At 44.0% G+C, this 21,099-nt stretch overlaps 1 protein-coding gene across 1 annotated transcript in view; it reads right to left on the reverse strand.

Moving 5' to 3' along the window:
* The window catches only part of LOC146785551 (uncharacterized), a 96,821-nt gene that overhangs the window by 5,235 nt on the left and 70,487 nt on the right, over window positions 1-21,099 (reverse strand). The gene's annotated exons all lie outside the window — the stretch shown is intronic.

Consider the following 21,099-nt stretch of genomic DNA (forward strand, 5'->3'; position numbering starts at 1 on the left):
AGAAGTCTGCAGCATGCTGGAAAGTTATAATAAAGAAGTGTCAGAAGCATTTTTGTTACCTTATATATGACCAAGAAAGCATTATGTACGACTGAACGACCATATTAAAAAAGTATTAACAATAAATAATGTCTTGAGTTTTTTGTGTCCTTTCAATGCTGGCAACTTCTATCTGCCTGTCCCAATGGTTTCTTGTTATGGGTTTTTTTGTTATGGGGGGGGGGGCATAAATAACAGGAGGGTAAAGGTTGGGAAATAGTACCTGTATAACAGTCAGTGAGAGAGTCAGTCAGTGAGAGAGTCAGTTAGTCAGTCAGTGAGAGAGTCAGTTAGTCAGTCAGTGAGAGAGAGAGAGAGTTAGTCAGAGAGTCAGTGAGTGAGAGAGAGTGAGTCAGTCAGTGAGAGAGAGTGAGTGAGTGAGTCAGTCAGTCGGTCGGTCGGTCGGTCAGTCAGTGAGAGAGTCCGTTTGTGAGAGAGAGAGTCAGTGAGAGAGCCAGTCAGTCCATGAGAGAGTCAGTCAGTGAGAGAGAGAGTGAGTCAGTCAGTGAAAGAGTCAGACAGTCCACGAGAGAGTCAGTCAGTCGGTGAGAGAGTGAGTGTAGGAGAGTAGGATCTGCACTTATGTTGCCCACACTTTTATTCTGATGTTAACACTGGTTTCTGGCTATAGTCTGGCTGTGTCCCTGCTAATCAGGGCCCCAGTCTCTCTGTTCTCTCTAAACAACTTGGAGTGCATATTAGATGCACTAGTGATTGGATACTGTGGTACCTTATGAGCCCCTAGTATATGGTACCTTAGGTACCAAGTGCATAGGTACTTCACAGGCCTACTAGGGGCTGAAGCATGTATTATGCCACCCCTGGGAAGCAGACTAAATCTGACACCACAGGCCTGCTAAGGCAGCCTGGGTGAGGTAGTGTTAGCACTCCTTACTGAGGTATAGGTTCCTATATCTCACCGTACACACACATATAAACCTATCAGTCACCCCTAAGGCAGGCCCTATCAATCCTGAGGGGAGGGTGCTTGGTTTACAGTGTGAGAGGGTGCCTCTGCCTGAGCAGGGCCCCTCTGCAGCTGGCAGAGTCTATTCTCTGTGGCTGTTTGTGGATGCGGTTAAACCATATACTCTTAAGTGCATTATAACCTAGCGGTAAATGCTAACTTTGGAATGACTGCATCAAAACATGTCGTGTTTGGTGTCAAACAACTTGGAATCATACCCCCACACTAGTAACTGGTGTGGGAGTATGATCCCACCCTTCTAGAGGGGACGACATGTACCTACTGTGGAAACACGGTAGAAATCTGAAAGAGCCCTGGCATCACAAAATGGATGCCACCAGCACAGACACTGGGCTGCCCTCCTGCTGCTGACTGAAACTCACAGTGGAGGAGGCCCAACAATAGGCATCCTGTCACAGGGAGGTGTCACCACCTTCCAGACAGGATTTAGTGTATTGCGGCTGGGTGGGTGCACTCCTAGAGTGCTGTGAAGTCCTGCACTGGGGGAGCAGTAGGCTCCTCTGTGCATATGCCAGCTCAAACCGGTTCAGGGGCTACCTGCCCCTGCTCTGGCGCGAAACTGGACAAAGGGAAGTGGGTGTAACCACCCACTCCCCTGACCCTCCCAGTGGAGTGGTCATATAGCTAGTCTCTCCCTTCCTTTTAGTATAAGTTAGAGAACCCTTGCCATTGCAAGTTAGATATCCCTGGATGACGCTTCACAAGAAGAATCCTGGCCCTTTGACGTTCCACTACCTTTGGAAGACGGAAGAATCTCCATTGGAGTCAAGGAGTGACTCCCCTGCTTGGCAGGCACCAAAAACTTGAATCAACGGTCGCAAACTTTCCTGCTCCTGCCAGAGCCCGAAGTCCCTGCAGTCCCAGAAGTGGATTTCCTAACTTCTGGAAGGCCATTGTGAATCCCCAGCAGAGCTGAGGCGAGTGAAACCCACGAGTGACGAGGAACCGCAATACCTGGGAAACGTGAACTATTGTCGAGTGCAACCCCTTCACAACGTTCTAAGAACTTGTTCTTTGGACCACGTGTGGCCCAAGCCTCCAGCAGGATTTCCCTTGAACATCAGAGGCCTACCTCGTCCCGAGTGACCGTGGGCTCCTGTGAAGCGAATCCTAACGAGGCATCTTCATGATCCCTTGCCGGCTGGCTTGTGGGTCCCCTGAAGACTTCTTCATCAAACCAAAGGGCTCCCCTGGTTGCTCCAGGCCTGCCCTGACTTACCCTTGTTGTGTGAGTCCCTCAGACCTTGCTGGTCTGCACCGCTGACTTTCTTCAATCTTAACGAGACTTGCTGTTGCCAAGGCTTGTTGGCTCCAATCCGGTTGCCGACACCTCAGTAAGCTGCAGACTTCGTGGGACACTCTGAATCCAGCTCCTGGTTGTTGTCGACGCCTCGTGGTGGAAGAGTCAAAACACCCTTGATCACCTGAAATCACCCGACTTCCATGGGCATCCATCTTCCTGGCACCGGGTCACTGGCAAGTGACTGTGAACACTGTCCCTTCTGCTTTCAGGTCATCTTCATCTTGAATCCAGCCTTGGATTCCACCGCACACTTCTTCAGTCTTCGCAAGCAGCAAAACTTCTTCGGCTTCCATAGAAAACGACGACGCGACCCGACACCAAAAGACACCTATGCACCCGGCTTCCCTGGGTGAGGTAACTCGTGCACTCCAGTGCTCCTGTGGGTGTTGGCCCTTGAACTACTTACCTTGTAAGTGACTTGCTTGTTGACTCTCTAGAAGTACCCTTAAACTTTAAAAATCCAACCGCGACTTGCTCCATTGAAATCGATAGGGAACCCACGGCTGTGTTCTCACACTGCATGCGTCTTCCGTGGGTCCTTTACTTACCTGCCTTGGGTGGATTAGTGAAGCCCCAGCGATTCTACAGGCCCTAGGCCTTGTCCCCTTGCAAGTCGACTTTCCTAAACCTCTTTTTTAGTATATGGTCTGGTACGCCCCTAGGGCTCCAGCCATATTTGTGCTTAACTTATTGTGAAACGTTGATATTTGCACATGTTCCTGACTTCTAATCTCATAAAGAGATTAGTAGAGTGTGTCTAGAAATAAATACATATATATTTGATATATATACCTGTGTGGTGTCCTTTCATTTGGTAATTCAAGAGATTATAAGGTAAAACAAGCTGCTTTACATTCCTCTGAGACTTAGCCTGAAGGCTGCTCTCCACAGCTACCACTAGGATAGCTTTCTTTAAAAGGTTGTCTTAAACCTATCTACCATAGTCGAATTGGACTGGTGCAAAGTGGCCACTGCATATGCCAGGCCAACTTCTCACATTGGTGGGCAGTTTGTGGGATTCCAGCTTGCCATTGTTTCACCAGAAAATCACTATTTGAATTACTAACTGAAACCACTAAAGGTACTCAAGGTACATATAAAGTCAAGCTTAGTATCAATAAGTTCTACTGAACTTAGAGCTGTTTGTGAAGGGATAGCACACCCATGCTACAGCTCAAGCTAGGATCAGTAGGCCACAAACTAGTGTAGGTAGTACAACACTGCACAACACTAGAATGTCCTCAAGGGATGAAGCCAGTGGGTCCACCCAGCCTCAGTATAAGGACATGACCTTCTTTTAATTGAAGGCCATGTGTGTCTCAAGACACCTGAAGCTAGGACAGAGTCCCTCCACACTAGGCCTGATAGATCTGCTGATAGCAGATGATCTGTGGTTGGCTCTAGGAGCTAACAGATCTGAATCAGGGGGTGGGTCAATTACAGTGTCTGGGTCAGATGATGAAAATCAAGATGATCAGGACTTTGTGGTTGAAGGGCTAGACCCACATAGGTCTGAAAAGGACAGGGGAATTCTCCCTAAGAGAATTGAAAGAGTGGAGGAGAGGCCTAGGTCCATTTCTCGGGACCACTCATATCACTCTGGCAGAGAATCTGTCCATCAGAGGAGCTCATACTTTAATAGAAGAGAGACCTCCACTGAAAGAATGTACAAACTGCTGCAGTATGAGGAAGCACGGTTTGCCCTTAAGGCTAAGCAGTTGGCATTCGACAAAGAAGCCTTTGAGCTCCAGAGAGCTTCTAGAAAAGAGGGGTTAGAACCCCCTGGTGGCAGCAACAGTGTCCCTAGAGTCAGAGATTATATTCCAGATCATAGGCACCTGTCCAAGGTTGTTCCTCCCTACCAGAGTGGGGATGATATCCACAAATGGATAACTGCTATGGAGAGGGCCTGTAGAGCACACCAGGTCCCCCAGAAACAGTGGGCAGCAATCTTGTGGTTCTCCTTTTCAGATAAAGGTAGAGACAAGCTCCTCACTGTTAGAGAAGAGGATGCTGATGACTATGAAGTCCTGAAAAGTGCATTAATAGATGGGTTTGGCTTAACCACTGAGCAGTACAGGTTGAAGTTCAGAGACACCCAGAAAGCACAGAATCAGGACTGGACAGGCTTTGTAGATTGTGCAACCAAGGCTCTGGAGGGTTGGCTGGTTGGTAGTAGAGTTACTGATTTTAAGGGATTGTATAATCTTATGATGAGAGAACAGATCCTTAATAATTGCCAAAACCAGTTGGACTGGTGGACTCTGATCTGACCTCTCCCCAAGAATTGGGAAAGAAGGCAGACAAATGGGTCAGAACCAGGGTGAGGCATAAAACCCAGAACCAAGGGGGTGACAATAAGAAGCGGGATCCTAAAGGCTCTGAGAAAGGTGGGGATAAGTCAAAAGACCAGAAGTCTTCACAAAGGCCCCACAAATCTGCATCTGGTGGGGATTCACAGTCTACAAAGGGAAAAGGCCAAAAGAAGCCCTGGTGCAAATTCTGTAAACAGAAAGGGCACTGGACTTCTGATTGTACCAAGTCCAAAGACCAAACCACCACCACTCCTGCCCCTAAGGCAACTGTTCCCCCTAGTGCAGCTACTGGTGGAGGTAGCAATCAGAATAAGGGTGTAGTAGGGCTGACACTGGGTTCTGAAGTGGACTCTGGCCTAGTCAGAGTACCCACTCAGGCATTGCTGGTTTGTGAGGGAGACATGGATATGTCCTGCCTAGTGAGCCCCAGTAATCTGGGCAAATACAAACAGCAGCCTGTAATAAATGGCAAACAGGCTTTGGCATTCAGGGACACAGGTGCTAGTGTCACCATGGTGGCAGAGGATCTTGTGGACCCTTGGCAGATCATCCTGGGTGAAATGTACCAGGTTACCAATGCAAGCAATGTCAGGACCAACCATAGTCTGGCAGTTGTGAATTTCTCATGGAGAGGGGTAACTGGCCTCAAGAAGGTAGTAGTCAGTGCAGACCTCCCTGTCGAATGTCTATTGGGCAATGATCTAGAGGCTTCAGCCTGGTCTGAAGTAGAGTTATGGACTCATGCTGAGATGTTGGGCATACCTGCAGAGGTATTTGCTGTGACCAGCTCACAAGCCAAAATGCATCAAACTGAACCAGCTCTGGATCCTGAAAATATGGACCATGGGCTACCCAAGAGGAGAAGCAGTAGGGTTAAGGCAGTGCCTTCCCCTCTGTCTCAGATCTCAGATTCCCCTCCTGAGGGAGGAGAAGCAGATCCTGAAGAAGGATCTATCCCAGAGGGACTTGAGCCTGATCAGGTTGAGTTCTTGGGGGCAGGAGTACCTTCCAGGGAAGATCTGAGGAAGGAGCAACAGTGCTGCCCCTCTCTTGAACCCCTCAGACAGCAGACTGCTGCTGAGGCTGCTGGGAGTACTAGTGGGTCCCATAAAGTTTATTGGGATGAGGGACTCCTATATTCTGAGGCTAGAGATCCTACCCCTGGAGCCACCAGGAGGTTGGTAATACCTCAGAAGTTTAGGGGGTTCCTCTTGACCCTAGCACATGACATCCCATTGGCAGGACACTTTGGCCAAAACAAGACCTGGGACAGGCTTGTTCCACATTTCCATTGGCCACACATGTCAGAGGACACCAAGGAGTTTTTTCGCTCCTGTGTCACTTGCCAAGCCAGTGGCAAGTCAGGTGGCACAACAAAGGCCCCCCTGATACCACTACCTGTGGTGGGGGTACCCTTTGAAAGGGTATGGATTGACATTGTTGGTCCCCTTGACCCTCCAACAGCATCTGGGCACAGGTTTATCCTGGTGGTTGTGGATCATGCCACCAGGTACCCAGAAGCAATTCCCCTCAGGACCACCACAGCCCCTGTGGTGGCAAGAGCCCTCATTGGAGTCTTCTCCAGAGTGGGTTTCCCTAAGGAGGTTATATCTGGCAGAGGTGCAAACTTCGTGTCAGGGTATCTAAAAGCAATGTGGAAGGAGTGTGGTGTCAATTATATATTCACTACTCCCTATCACCCACAATGCAATGGGTTAGTTGAAAGGTTCAACAAAACCCTAAAGGGAATGATTAAAGGCCTCCCAGAAAAGCTTAGGCGAAAATGGGACCTTTTACTTCCCTGCCTTCTGTTTGCATACAGAGAGGTCCCACAGAAGGCAGTTGGCTACAGCCCTTTTGAACTTATGTTTGGGCACCCTGTAAGAGGTCCATTATGTTTGGTGAAGGAGGGCTGGGAGTTACCTCTCAAACCTCCCAAACAGGATGTGATGGACTATATACTTGGTCTCGCTCGAGGATGACTGAGTATATGAAGAAGGCAACAAAAAACCTGGAGGCAAGCCAAGAACTACAAAAACATACAATGGCGGACTAAAGAGAACGGTCCCCAATCAAAGTTCCATACAAATATATAGTCCTATGCACTGCTTATCCAGTACCTGCAGTTGTTTAGTACCACTGCCCAGCATATTTGAAATGGCAACAATTGGAAAGGTGCACCAAGAAAAGATTCTAATCCATAGGAGTCCAATATGTATTTTTTTTCGATTATAATTTATTACTTCTTTATATCCATATATAGAACATCCAGTCAAGGTGTTTGAAATTACTTATGGAACTTAATCAGGGCTCATATAAGCCTTATTCATAGACCTCTCTCCATATTATAGTGGAATCCTTGTGCATCCTTTCCATAGATGTTCAAAATGTATAACTTAAGTCAATTTTTTCCATAGAATATAGCCGCTCCACATGAGTTTTGTGGTAGTGTTCACAATGGAAAAACCAGGAGGGATAACTCCCTAACAAATACCTTGATGTGTATTTCCTCGTCCGTAGCCCATTCAAAATGTTTTGTTTTCACAATTTAGCTGTACTGACAACAAAACTCCTGCCTCACCAGTTGGCTTTCCTGACTCTGGGGATCACAAGTGTTTTGGATCCTGCACAGCGCAATGGCCTGTTAAGGATGTACCACTGAAAGGAGTGCCTCAAGAATTCTGGTACTCAGGGTAGGAGACCTTCATAGGCCAAGCAAAGGGCCTTCATTTTTGACCCGGCTGAGGACCGGGAGCAAATGCCATTTTCTGAGACCAGGACAGATTGAGTGAAATTTCGGGAGATCCAAGATCATTCTAGCTGTAGCGTTCTGAACCAGTTGAAGTCTACTAGCAAGCTTTTCTTGTAGTTTCATGTAGAAGCTGTTAAAATAGTCCAACTTTGAAAGAACTAATGCAGTAATCAAATTTTTCCTGGAATTATCTGGAATGCAAGGTAGAATCTTCCTAATCATCCTATGGGTGAGATAGGATGAAGATACCACTGCAGAGACTTGGGCTTCGAGGTTAAGTTTGTTGTCGAGAATGATGCCCAGGTTTTTGGCTTTGGGCACAGAAATTGGAGGGGGACCGAGAACATCAAGCCACCAGACTGGAGAAGAGAAGGGGGGAGAATACCAAACAGTACCACTTCAGTTTGCCCAGAGTTGAGTTTTAAACAGCGTTTGCTCATCCAGAGAAAGACTGCTCCAATGCATTCTTGAAATTGTATGGGTGTAGACAGATCATTGTTGAGGGCTGCGACTTCCAATTGGGTGTCGTCAGCATAGGAGGTAAGATCAAGGTTAAAACTTTTGATAAGAGGAGCCAATTTGGACACAAATATTAAAGAGAGTTGGACTCAGTAGGGATCCCTGCGGGACCCTGCATGGCAAAGTGAAAGGTGTAGAATTGAAGTTGCCCAATGCCAGACTTTGCGTCCTATTAGAGAGAAAGGAGGTAAGCAGGGACAGAGCTTTATCCTTGATCACTATTGCCGCTAAACTGTGGATCGGTGTCCTATGATACACTGTATCAAAAGCGGCAGATAGGTCAAGGAGAATGAGGGAGGCAGATCCCCCTCTGTCTAACATGGTCCTAATCTCTTCTGTTGCTTCGACCAGGGCACTTTCTGTACAGTACCCTGCTCTAAATCTGAACTGAGTCAGGTCCAAAATTTGGTTGTCATGAATAAATTTGGAAACTTTTAAGTGCATCATTTTTTCTACAAGTTTTGAGGGGGGGGGAGTGATATCAGGCGGTAGTTATTAGGATCGGTTGAGCAGAGATTGGGCTTTTTTATTTAGGGAAAAATGGAAGCTTGCTTCCATCCTGAAGGAAAGACACCTGTAGAAAACATTGTATTAAAAATGCCTGAGAGATTGGTGGCAATCACCTCTGGTTCTAGTTTAAGTATCTTGGGGGGGGGGGGGGTGGATAGGTCATAGGGTCATGCAAATTTAGCTCCCATAAGGATGAAGGCCACTTGACTGGGAGAAGTGGGAGTGAATACAGGAAGAGGGTGGTAATCATGCTCTGAGATATCTGCCATGGTGGAGTTAGGGGCCTTTTTAATCATCTGTGTGTAGTATTTATGTTTCTCTTTGATAAGATTTTTGGATGTAGCTAGTGCTAAATTATATCAAAGTTTTTTCTTAGGTGTCGTAGTGCATTCGCCAACTCCTTTCCTTCCTGCTGCAGGCTTGCTTTTCCAGCTTAAGGGCTTCGGTAAACCAAGGAGCAGATAATTGCTTCCTGTTGGAGTGTGAAGGGTTAGGCGAGTCTAGATTAAGAAACGTGGAGTTGAGCCAGTCCTAATAGTGCTTGGATGCTAGCTCAGCATCGGGTGGCAAGATAGGTTGATTTTGTGCCAGGAGTTTGGGTAGAGTGTCAGAATCTAATTTGTTCCACGCTATGTGCACGGTAGGATCGACTGACTAGGACTGTTGATATAGTTTATGTGGAATGTTGAGCTAAAAAATGATGGCATATGGGTCGGACCAGCTAAGCGGGAGAACCTTTGTAACGGATGTAGGGGTTACTAGTGAAGAGTCTGTCCAGAGTATGATCTGTTAAGTGTGTGGTTTCCTTTAGAAGTTGATTAAGCCCTAGAGGCATAGAAATTTCCAAGAGGGCTTGTGTGTCTTTATCCTCCTTAGCTTCCAAACACAAGTTGAAATCACCTAAGATAGAAAATTGTGAGTCTGAAGGCTATACTCAAACAGTGGCTGAAAGCTATTTAAAAAATTGCTTTTTGTGCCGGGTGGGTGATACAGGAGTATGCCTTTAAAAAACTGCTGCTTATGGCAGCCTAAGCTGAACAGACATGCTTCACATTCAGTGGAAGGGGAGGCAGTGCAGTTAGCTGTCAGATTACTGCGATATATCAGGGCTAGGCCTCCGCCTCTTTTTAATGGCCTATCAAGTCTAAAAAGTGAATAACCAGTGGGGATGGCCACCGCAAAAATCTGAGTTGCATGTCTTATCTCCCAAGGTTTCGGTAATAAATAGTGCGTCAAGGTGTTCGCTGTCGAACAAATTTGTAATTTCAAACTTGTGTTGGGGCAGAGAGTGAGCATTAATTGATGCAAGCTGCAGCTTAATTCCCTTTTTAGGTCTCGCCTGAGCCAGCGCATGCGCTGCCAGACATTTAGTTAGGGCTTTTAAAAGTGCTGCCACACGGCCTAGCGCTTGCGTTCACACGCGCAGCCTCCATACAGCAAAGCTTGCATCACTGAGATACACTCTTCTTCCGATCAGACACTCACCTCCACTTCGGAAATTCATGAGGAGTTCTTAGACTACTTCACTGCCTTGTACTCCACTAGAACGGGGGTTGACCTTTCGGCGCAGGAGGCTTATTTGTCTGAAATAGCTTTGGTGTATCTGGAAAAAGACATGCAAGATTTCCTTGCTGAACCGATAACCGAATCCGAGGTTCTTGGTGCCATTGCCACCTTCTGTTGTTCCTCAGACCCCGGTCTTGACGGCTTCACGGGGGTCTTTTATAAGACTTATAAAGATTTGCTGGTCCTGCAGCTGATTGAGGTATATACAGAGGTCCTCGAGAAGCAGATGCGACCCCCTACGCTTAGGGAGGCGGTCGGTGTCCTTCTCCCCAAACCTGAAAAAGATCCAACGTCGTGTGGTTCGTAGAGGCCGTTGTCCCTTTTGAACTTAGACTATAAAATATTAGCTAAAATAGTGACAAAACGCCTTTCCCAGTTTATGGAATTCATAATTTCTCTGCCCAATCTGGGTTTGTCCCCCACCGATCCACTTCTTTAAATCTTAGAACACTCTTCTCGGTTCTACACAGAATCGATCCTACGGTTCCGGCGGCTGCCATCCTATTGGATACCGAGAAGGCCTTTGATTCTTTAGAATGACCCTTCTTCCTCTCGATAATGCGCCGCATGGGCATGCCGATACGCTTTATGGCCACCACCGACCTACTGTACAGTGGCCCCACAGCTTGGCTTCGCATTAATGGAACCCTATCTCGTCCTTTCTCCCTCTCCCACGGCACGCAAAAGGGCTGCCCCCTTTCAACCTTTTTATTTATTTTGGCCATGGATCCTCTGATCCGTCACTTTCAGGAAAGACATCTACAAAGGGGCTTACAATTCAACACTGCCCCCCTTCTAGTTTCCCTTTATGCGGATGACACCATCCTCTACCTTAGAGACCCCCGGGTTAACTTAGAGCCCCTCATCAGAGAAATATTCCAGTTTAGCCTCGTCTCTGGCCTAGGCATAAACTGGCGTAAGTCAGTGATCTTCCCGTTAACCCCCAGCACGACCCCCTGGGAGTGCGAATTGCCTTTGGAATGGTGCACTGATTCCATCAAATACCTGTGCATTCATATACATCTTGATACTGCTCAGATCCTTCAACTCAACTACTGTCAAGCAATCACCACACTCGATTGAGAGATGGCTACACTTGCCCTTGTCCATAGCTGGCCGGGTCGTAATTCTTAAAATGATAGTATTGCCCAAATTTTTGTATTTTTTCAGCAATATTCCTATCCCCTCACTAATGTTTTTTTTTTTTTTTTTTACAATTGCGCAAACTCCTTATAAGACTGGTGTTGGGTGGTAAACAAGCTCGTGTACGCTGGCAAATTTTTACCCTACCGTACGATAGAGGTGGCTATGGCGTACCAGACTTAAAACTGTATTATTTAGTGGCTCAGTGCTGCTATGCCTACACGTGGTTCCACCCAGATGGGCGGATCCCCTATCTATGTCCGGAGGCAGATTTTGTCCTTCCTGAACAGTTATCGACTGTGCTACCCAAGGGAGTTCCCAAAGACCCTACTGACATTCAGACAGTCTCCACCACTAGCGGGGCCTGGGATAAGCTGCGACGGGTCACCACTGCTCCCGTACTATTCTCCTCCGCCCTGCCTGTCTCAAATGCTTGTTGGTTTCCAATCACTGGCGAAAAGTTGATCCAGCACACCTTAACCAAGTTTGACATTACTACATTTCGGGACTTATATCCTGAGGGGCATATTTTTTCCCCGTCGGAAGATGCCTGTTTTCAGGCCGTCACTTTTATGGACAGCTTCGTACTGAGTCGGATCCGTTCTGTGCTGAGCGCTGCTCTGCCTGGCTTCCCCCTTGAGCCGGAATCTTTCCTGCCCTTAACATTCATAATAGAAAGCCCTACTCGGGCACATCTCATCTCTAAACTATACAAATCCTGCGCGTCCCTATGGCCCGTTCATGACGATAAAGTCCGCGCAGACTGGGAGGCAGATCTGGGAAACCCTATCACAGACGATCAGTGGGCTAAGTGCTGTGCAGTGACACAGGACATCTCACTAAAGAGTAGACATAAACTACAACATTACAAGTTCCTGCGTCAAATTTATTTCACCCCAGCTAAAGCACACAGACTGGACCTGACTAGACCGCACACATGCCGCAAATGCGCAGCCCCACACGCTGATTTCGCTCACCTCACATGGACTTGCCCCAAGCTCCACACATACTGGGAAGAAGTGCACTGCACACTAGGTGCCATGACGAAGTTGACCCTTAACCTCATCCCGGAAGTAGCACTGCTGGGATATACCGTGAACTTCCCCAAAAATGTCAGACATTTTGCATCCCTCAGTTTATTGATAGCTAAACCCGAAATTGCTCTATTATGGGGTCACAGAGCCGCTCCCACCCTGGCAGGCTGGTTACGCAGTCTGGCTTATTGCAATACAAATTGCGAGGTATATTCTGGTCTACTGCCCAGGACTTCTCGGCCTAAAGACATCTGGGGCCCCTACAGACTGTATGCAAACAATCTACAGCAAGATTCTAGCTCTCAGCTACACCACTGCATAGTCCCAGAAGGCGTGGGGTGAAGTGCTTACCCTCACACATCCTTTGTCTGATATGCTCTATTTTAACCCCACAAATGGTTTATCAGGAAGTTTTTATGACTTACGGTATCTGTGGATATTTAAATGAGTTTGAATCTTAGCTATTCAACGCCAATCAACGGAGTGTGCAGATGTGGGTTGGCCTGGAAGACTATACTTTCTTTGCAATATAATATTGTTCAGCAGGGTATGAACATCTTATGACATGTGTTTTATGGTAATGATGTGACACGCATTCTAAGTGCTTTCTCTTTCAATACTTATTGTTTTAATGCCAAGATGTTGTCAATGACCATATATGCCTGCACTAACTTATCTCTTGCCAAAATGATAAAGTCTAAAAAATAAAAAAAGAATAAAAACTACACATGGAACTTTGTCAATAAATCCAGTGGTGTTCCCATATTAGGGGGCCCATTATAGATTTGTTTCAGTCCCATAAGTTGGTCGTAAGAAACACTTTGCCATGGAATCTGATATTAATATTCTTCTTTTAACTAGCAATGCTGCCTATATAACGGTTTTTAATATAAATAGGGTTTTCCTTACAACTGCAATCGGATAGAATTTTATTAATGTGCTCTTTTTATAAATGTAAGATATATTGCAAAAGATTTTAAGCAACTGTGCTCTTTTTTACAGATGTAAGATATATTGCAAATGATTTTAAGTAATTGTGCAATACATTTTTTTCATTCAGTTACACAGTCGATACAGTTCTGCCAGTAATGACTAATTACAGATGATTCCTTTATTGTTTATAATGGGTGCTCCACTATTAAAATGTGGTTTAGTTTGGGCTAGTGTCAACGAGATCTCTGGGATCTGGCTTACACACATCTTGGCAGCAAATATGAGAGTAGTGTATGAGCCCCAGAAATTGATGGTTATTACTATGATTTAAGGGGAGGCATATGCGAAATTTGCACCAGAGCTGCCTTCTTTATCTATGTCTCCAGAGAAGCCCGTAGACCCCATCCAGGCGTGATGTACAAGTGCCACACTGGTGCATATTGCCCTACCTATGTTACACAGTCGGCGTGGTTCTGTTATTTTTTTAAAGAACAGTTATTCATTTTAAAGTAAGCGGTTTAACAATACCTCTACATACCTTGATTTACTCAATTTGAAGACATACCAACACTTATTACTCTGAACCAATTGGTTTGTATATGACAAGTATATTTAGTAATCAGACAATATCATTCCACAATATTACTCAATATGGAGCTCCATGTGTGGCAAGTGAAAAAAATGTGCTTGTGCAACGTATCAAGGAATTTGAGTAAATATACAATAAATACACAGTTCTTAGTTATTCTTGTATGGCCTGGCCATATGTTTCTTTAAAAAGTCTCTCAAAATGGGCTTCTGACGTTAATCCACTTTTACTTCATTGTCAAAATTGGTCTTTATGATGCAGGCCAAACTACAAAACCCATCGACGTTTCAGCCCGTTTAGATTGCGTGTGCTGTATAAACATCAATTTGGGACTTCGTCAGGATAGTGTGTGGAACACCCTGTATGTACATTAATATAATGTCAGTCCTAATGTCTTTAATAAATATTTGATTTTGTTTTAAAAAAGGAGAACGAGCAAGGGGAAGACTTATCTACAACTTGTGGTAAATTACTTAAAAGGCACCTTCTGGTCGCCAATACATCTGATGATCTGAAAATAATCGCCCCTAAGATGCGTAATTGAAAATTATTCTTATAGACCTTATCACAGTTTTATTTATACTTCTATAGAAGACAAAACTGAAATTACCAAGAATGCAGAGAGTCAAATAATACGTGCCACTTCATTACTTTGGGACATCACATTCATCAGGGAATAATTACATGTGACAAACGGGGAGAGCTGTGTGTTATTTACAAGTTCTCTCCATGCGCTACTATTGTGATTCACAAACTATACAGTGGACTTACAGTGCCTGGTTGATTCCTTTGCAGGCTTCTCCAAGTTATGTCTTTCTCATTAGCGATGCAAGGCATTGGGCACTCACAGATAAAGAAGTAGTAGCACCTCAATGTTAACGCACACATTTCAGAGACAGTAAAAATACCTCCACCATGATTGCTCTCTTGTAGTACGTGTTCAATGCTTACTGGGAAAGATGGTGACTGCTCAGATTGCATGAAGACAAAGTAGCAAGTGAACCACTACAAGAGTCAAAGAATTTAATGGGTATGTAATAAATTAAAATGAGTGGTGAGAATGTACATTGCTGAGGTTATTGCAGAGATACATTTTTCACACATAGATTCCATCTGATATAAGGGATACTGAGTGTGATGGGTTTGCATAAAAACATATAAATAAACAAACAGTATGTATAAAACACTGTTATAGTTACACATTATTCTATAACCACATTTAAAGAATGCCGCCTGTTTGTTAATTTCTTCAAATTCATTAAGTCCCTTGCAGACAGTGTCAAGCAAATGTATCCACTTTCTTTCTCTTAAATTCAATACTGTGTTCACGTTATCTCCATGTGGGTTCTTGGGGATTTACTCAAGTACAGACCACTTAAGACTAACAGCTATGTGGCCAGCACTAGTGACAGCTTCTACAAGAGGAGCCATTTGGGTTTTATGTTGTATTCTACTACAATGCTGGAGGATCCTGGCCTCAACTTTCTGCTGGGTCTGGCCCATGTGAGTCACATCACATGGGCATTTATGTATGTACACTATGTCTGTGCTGGTAAAGTCAGGGTGTTTTTTAGAATGTCAGTCAGTCAGTCAAAGGTAACTTTATTTGGTTTTCACAAACCATAAAGCATATAAAACATATTTCATATTGAAAAAAAACCAACATATTTTCAGTTCATAAAATTCGACTTAGTTCCTTTGTGGCACCCAGCCTTCAAACTTTGCCCACTATTGTAAGTAAGCTTTCTACCGCTATCATACATTTTATCCCCCTGCATATTAAAATGTTTGATGCGGCACCCATCCAACTTGTCGCCGCCTGTCTGCAGGTGCAGATATTTAAATCATTAAAACTGTTCTCAGCATCTTCCTTCTTTCTGATTTTACTGTTTCACAGACACACAGTAAATGGCTCAGAGATTCAATATGATAACCGCATAAACGACATGCCTTTGTTTGATCCTTATTTTTCCAGGAGGGCGCCAAGTCTAATGAACAATGATCTCCAAATCTGTATGCCATAAACCTCCTTTTTAAGGACAATCGGAAATGAGCTGCTAGGTAGGGTTGTGGTCTTAGCCGTGTGTAGGAATTTATTATGACCCATGCGTGGCGGAGTCTTAATAATCCCCTCTTGTCCTCCACGAAGGATAATGCTTTTGCTTTGTTATTGCAAGCTTTTTAAAATGTGGCCTTTTCCAACTTGCTGTTCCAAAGCCCATAGAGCTCTAATTTTTCCAGGGCTATCCTCAGTTGGTCCCCCCACGAGTTTGGGATTCTTTGCTCTAGTTGTTGTTTTATTTCCAACCAGCATAAGTTGTTCAAAGTTCCCAATTCTGCTGCTCTGAGTTTCCAGCATAGATTTACCATGGTTGCCTTCCTTTGGAATACTTGGCTCTGTGGTCCGAATTCCAAACGAATTTGTGCTGGCGAGGAGCCTTTAAAGAGGTTGAATACCGTTTTATAAACCTTGGTTTGTAATTTATTTAAGATGTTACTTTCTTGGCCATGCCAGGTTTCCAGACCGTAGGACAAGGTCGGTAGCAATTGGGCTGCCATGATTTTTAAAAGATGCCCGTGTGAAGGGCTTTCCAGTTTCTTGTATAGTTGTTTGTAGGCAAATATTAAGGATTGAGCTTTTGCTGTGATCTCCTTTTTCTGCTCCACCATTGACAGATTTCTTGCCATTTTAATGCCCAAGTATTTATAAACTCTTATTTCCTCTATTTGAGAGTTCTTTGCGTACCATTTGTAGTTTCCTTGTCTTGGGCCCGCTAATCTTACCACCTTGGTTTTGGATTTATTCAATTCTAAACCTTGGGCGTCCATGTATTCTATAAGTTTGTTTATTGTCCTTTGTAGCCCTATCGGAGTTTGACTTACCAGGACAATATCATCTGCATACTGTAAGTATTGAACCGGCTAATTTGCCAAATTTGGTGGGTGTCCATTTATTTGTTCTAAGTGGCTGTTCAAATCTGCTAGGTATAAATTAAATAAGCATGGAGAAAGGACACAGCCCTGTTTTAATCCGTTTGTTATGTTTATTTTTGAAGAGACTCTTTGTCCATCCCCTAGTTTTACAGTAGCCCATGTTTCGCTGTATAGTGCTTGTATTGCGTTTATCAGTGGCTGTGGCAGTCCCCATGCTTTCAGTTTCTTCCACAAGCGGTCCCGCGGCACTCTATCGAAAGCCGCTTTTAGGTCTATATAGCAAGCCACTAATACTCCCCTTTTCCTTTCAGCTTTTTCCGTAGGAATTGTCAAGGCTGTTAGATTTGTAATGGTGCCCATTCCCCGTCTGAAGCCTGTTTGGAATTTTGGGATAATGTTGTTTTCCTCTGTCCACTCTTGTAGATGTTCCAAGATGCATGAAGCATAGAGTTTGGCCTCTACGTCGATCAGGGCGATCAACCTGTAATTCCCTGGTTCTGTTCTAATGCCGCTCTTGTAAATTGGGTGGAACAGATTACCGCTCCAGGATTGTGGGATCTTGTTGTCACGGAACACATGGTTAAAAAGAGGTGTTAGATATTTTGCCCAAACTTCCGGGTCTCGTTTGAACAGGGCATTTGGTAGCCCGTTTGGGCCTGCTGCTCCTTCCGCTTTCAAATTTTTTATCAGTGTTTTTATGCGTTTAACAGTTGTCAGAGTTTGGTCTTCTACTTCCCAGCTAAACTGATTTTTTCCACTTTCAATATTAGTGCTGGTTACCTCGCAGTAAGGTTCTTTTTCCTTTACGTTTGGTGACCTTACTGCATCCACCTTTTCTAATCCTAGTTTGGGGTTATACAATTTATCAATGTGTTCTAGCCAAGTGCTTTCGCTTATTCCGATGGTGTTTTGCTTTCCGTGTCCTTTCATTAATTTGTTGATTATACCCCAAAATTCTTTACTATTTGGTAGTTTGCTTGCCCACAGCAGATCTTCCCATAACTTTTCTCTGTATTTTCTTTTTTCCACTCTGCATTCCACCTTGTAGTCTTTTCTCAATTTTTGGATCTTTCCGCTGTCTATTTTTTTTCCCATTTTAATTGCTTGCGCGTTTTGTCTTACCTCTTTGGCGATATTTCTTTTTTTGTTTCTCATCTGTATTGTGTACCATGGCTCTTTGATAAACCTGTGATTCCCTTTGCTTACTGTTTTTGCTGGAAATTTGTCCAGGAGTGATTCACATAGTTCCTCCCAGTTACTTAATGATTGTACTGCTGACTCCTCAGCATTCTTTATGTGTTCATTCACCATGTCCATTATCTCTTCCATGATGGCTCCTCTCCATTTAAGCTTCCGTAAGTTGTATATTTCGGGCCATGCAACTAATGATGCTACACACTCCTTTTGCTTGATGTTTAAGTCTAGGACTGTCTCCTGAGGGAAATGATCGCTCTCTGGTCGTGTTGAGATGCGGAAATTGTCTACCCGGGGCGTTAGCTCTTTACTGATTATCGTGTAATCAATAATTGCTTGTTTTTTTCCACAGGAAAAGGTGATACCTGCCGGTTGATCTCCCTTCATGTTTCCATTTAGGATGACCATGCCTAGTTTTTCCAGCTTGTTTCGTATATTTTGATCTTTATTCTTATTCTTATTCTTATTCGTCTTTCCTCCTGTCAGATTATAATTAAAGTCCCCTGATATTATCATCTTGTGATATATATGTGTGACTTGTAGTGTTTTTATTAGATTTATTAGAGTTGACAGTTTCTCCTCTTTTTTGTTCTATGCAGGATGAATATAAATATTAAGGATTATTAGCTTATCTCCCACTCCTTCTCCTTGTGCAGGAAGATTTTCTTCCACTTTTATTATTTGGATCCAGTTTTCTCCGGAATCCATTTCCTCAGTTTGCCAGTCATTTTCTGTTGCAGTGTATATGGACAAACCCCCTCTTGGATGCCCATACTTGGAGGTTTTTTCCGCCATTATGTGGAATTCTTCGTATTCTGCCAAGTGCTTTGGTGAAGTGTTCCATGTTTCTTGTAGCAGTATTACTTTAAAATTACTTAAATAGGTGAGGGTTTCTTGATCTTGTTGCATTTCTTTAAAACCATGAACGTTCCAGGAGCAGATCATGGTCTTTTTCTCATTTTGATTTACTGCCTTATTGTTTTGTTCCCCCCTTACTGTGATGTTATCATCAGGATCGATGTGAATTCAAGGTGTGGGGTAACCAAGACCAGTCATGGTTTCCCTCTGACTGGGTAGTTGTTTGTCTGTCCGTAATAATTTGCACGCCGGCTCCCCTGCTTGTCTCTTGATTTGGTGACGTACTTCTGGCTCCTTTTAGTACCATAGAAGACTTTCCCTTTATTTTTAGCAGCCCGGAAACCTCGTCGTTTATTAGCGGGTATGGATATTTTATTAACGGTGGATATGATATTGTTATGCCCCAAGTTGCGAAGATCTCCCTGGTGGAGAAGATCCGTTCCGTTGTCTCAATCGACTCCCATGTTGTTCTACTTACTTCCAAGTCCATCTCCATGTTAACTTGGACAAAATCTAGTGCCAAGAGATCGGACGATGGAATATCCCTTAATTTCCGAATTTCTCTAAATAGTCTCATTATATTACCCCTATTTAGTGTGTCGTTTTTTCCCTTTGTTTGATATTCCGGCTTGAAGATTAGTTTACAGCCTGTCTCTGCTGGGTTTGGTTGAGATTCTTGATTTCCATTTTGTTCCCTTTTTTCCCTTTTCCTTTCCCCTGCCTTAGCGTTGATCATGAGCTCGATGGTGGGCCGTCCTTTTGCGCTTAATTTTGGCATTGTATCTTCCTCTTCGCTTTGACTTCTATTGTCCTCCTTTGTTCTGAACATTTTAGCTGTCCTGGTCTTCTCCATTTGTTTTTTCTCCGCTAATGTTTTGCACGTCCGGCCTTTTTTATCCAGGGTAATTGATAGCTGGGTGTCTGTACTTGACGCTCTTTCTATGTACAGTCCAGGACTTTTTTCCCTTTTTGGCAGGTTTGTTTTATCTTCTTTAGTTATCCGTTTGGTTATTACTTCCCGGTGCTTGGTTTTTGGGCCATCATCGTTTTTTACTTCAGGTACCGCTTTTTGAGCCGTGTCTTCTATTACCTGTGGTTTTGTTGTTTGTTTGTTTTTATCCCTTCTTATCACGTTTTCCGTCTCCTCCTCTATGTTCGTTTTTACTTTTTCGACGGTATTCCACCCTTTTATTACTTTTCTATCAGCAGGTTCTGGTGCACACTGATTGCTTTGCATGGATATATTGCAGTCCCTCAAATTGTCTAATATGTTTGATTCTTCAGTGTTTTGCTGTATTGTTAGGCCAGTGACTGCTTGCTCTTGTGCACTATTGTTAGCGTTTTGTGCAAAAATGGCATAATTTTGTTTTTTTCCTTGCTTAATTTTTGAATTGACGTTCTTCCTAGCTTTCCGTGCTCGTTTACGTTGTCTTTTGGTTTGATTTTCCAACACGCTTGGGGTGGCAGGTGTATTTTTTTCGCTGTGCCTATTGCCCTGCTCTTTTGTTATGTTTGCATCGCCCTCCGTGGAGTTTTCTGCAGGTTCTATACTTTGCCTCATACTTCTTTGTTTTTCAATCATTGTAATTTTACCTGCATTTACTAAGCACGATGTTTCCTCTGTTTGTTTTCTTACTTGTGCTGCACGTAGGATCTCTGTCAAAATTTCTGGTAGGCTTGACAGTTTATCTATTATTTTGCCGCACCCGCAGCTTTGGTCCAATACTTTGTTTTTGTTTTGTCTGTCTTTATTTATTCCATTAGTTATTTGATCTGAAATTTTGTCCAGCTTGTTATTGATTCCTGCAATGTGAGTTGCGATCAGGTTCATTAAGTCTACCTGCACGTCCAATTTGTCCGATTGAAAATTTAATACAGTGATTGCTTGCAGTAGACTTTTTAGTAACGAATCGCTCCAAGTGGTTATTTCTTTATTTGTTGGTGGTATTGAGATCCCTGATATGGAATCGAACCCGCTTACTGATGAAATGGTGATTGGTGACTGTGTTTTTTTATCTCCATGTGGCGAGCCACTTCGCCCCGTGTTTACTTTTTTCCAAAGAATGGGGCTGGGGGTGTGCTTGATGGGGGTTGATACTGCTCCCCTTTCCACTCCCCTTTCCTTTTTTTCCGGCGGATTTGTGTCCCTATGTTTTCCCTGGTTTATTGCCCCCGATTCCTCCACTTGTTGGGTATTAAATTCTAGCATCTTTATGAGGTTGTCTTCCTCTGTTATTGAAAAAAATCTTGACCAGTTTGTCTTTTGGATTATTCCTCGTTGTGTAACTTGATCTCCGCCTTCGCTTTGTTCCCTTAACATATACCTTTGTGCAGTTTTTTCTTCCTTGCTTTTTTCATGGGTGGCTGTAAGTTGGGATGTAGGTTGAACTATGGGTTGGGGTGCCGGGACATGTGTTTGGGC

Source organism: Triturus cristatus, chromosome 11, assembly GCF_964204655.1.
Source record: "Triturus cristatus chromosome 11, aTriCri1.1, whole genome shotgun sequence".
NCBI classification, from domain to species: domain Eukaryota; kingdom Metazoa; phylum Chordata; class Amphibia; order Caudata; family Salamandridae; genus Triturus; species Triturus cristatus.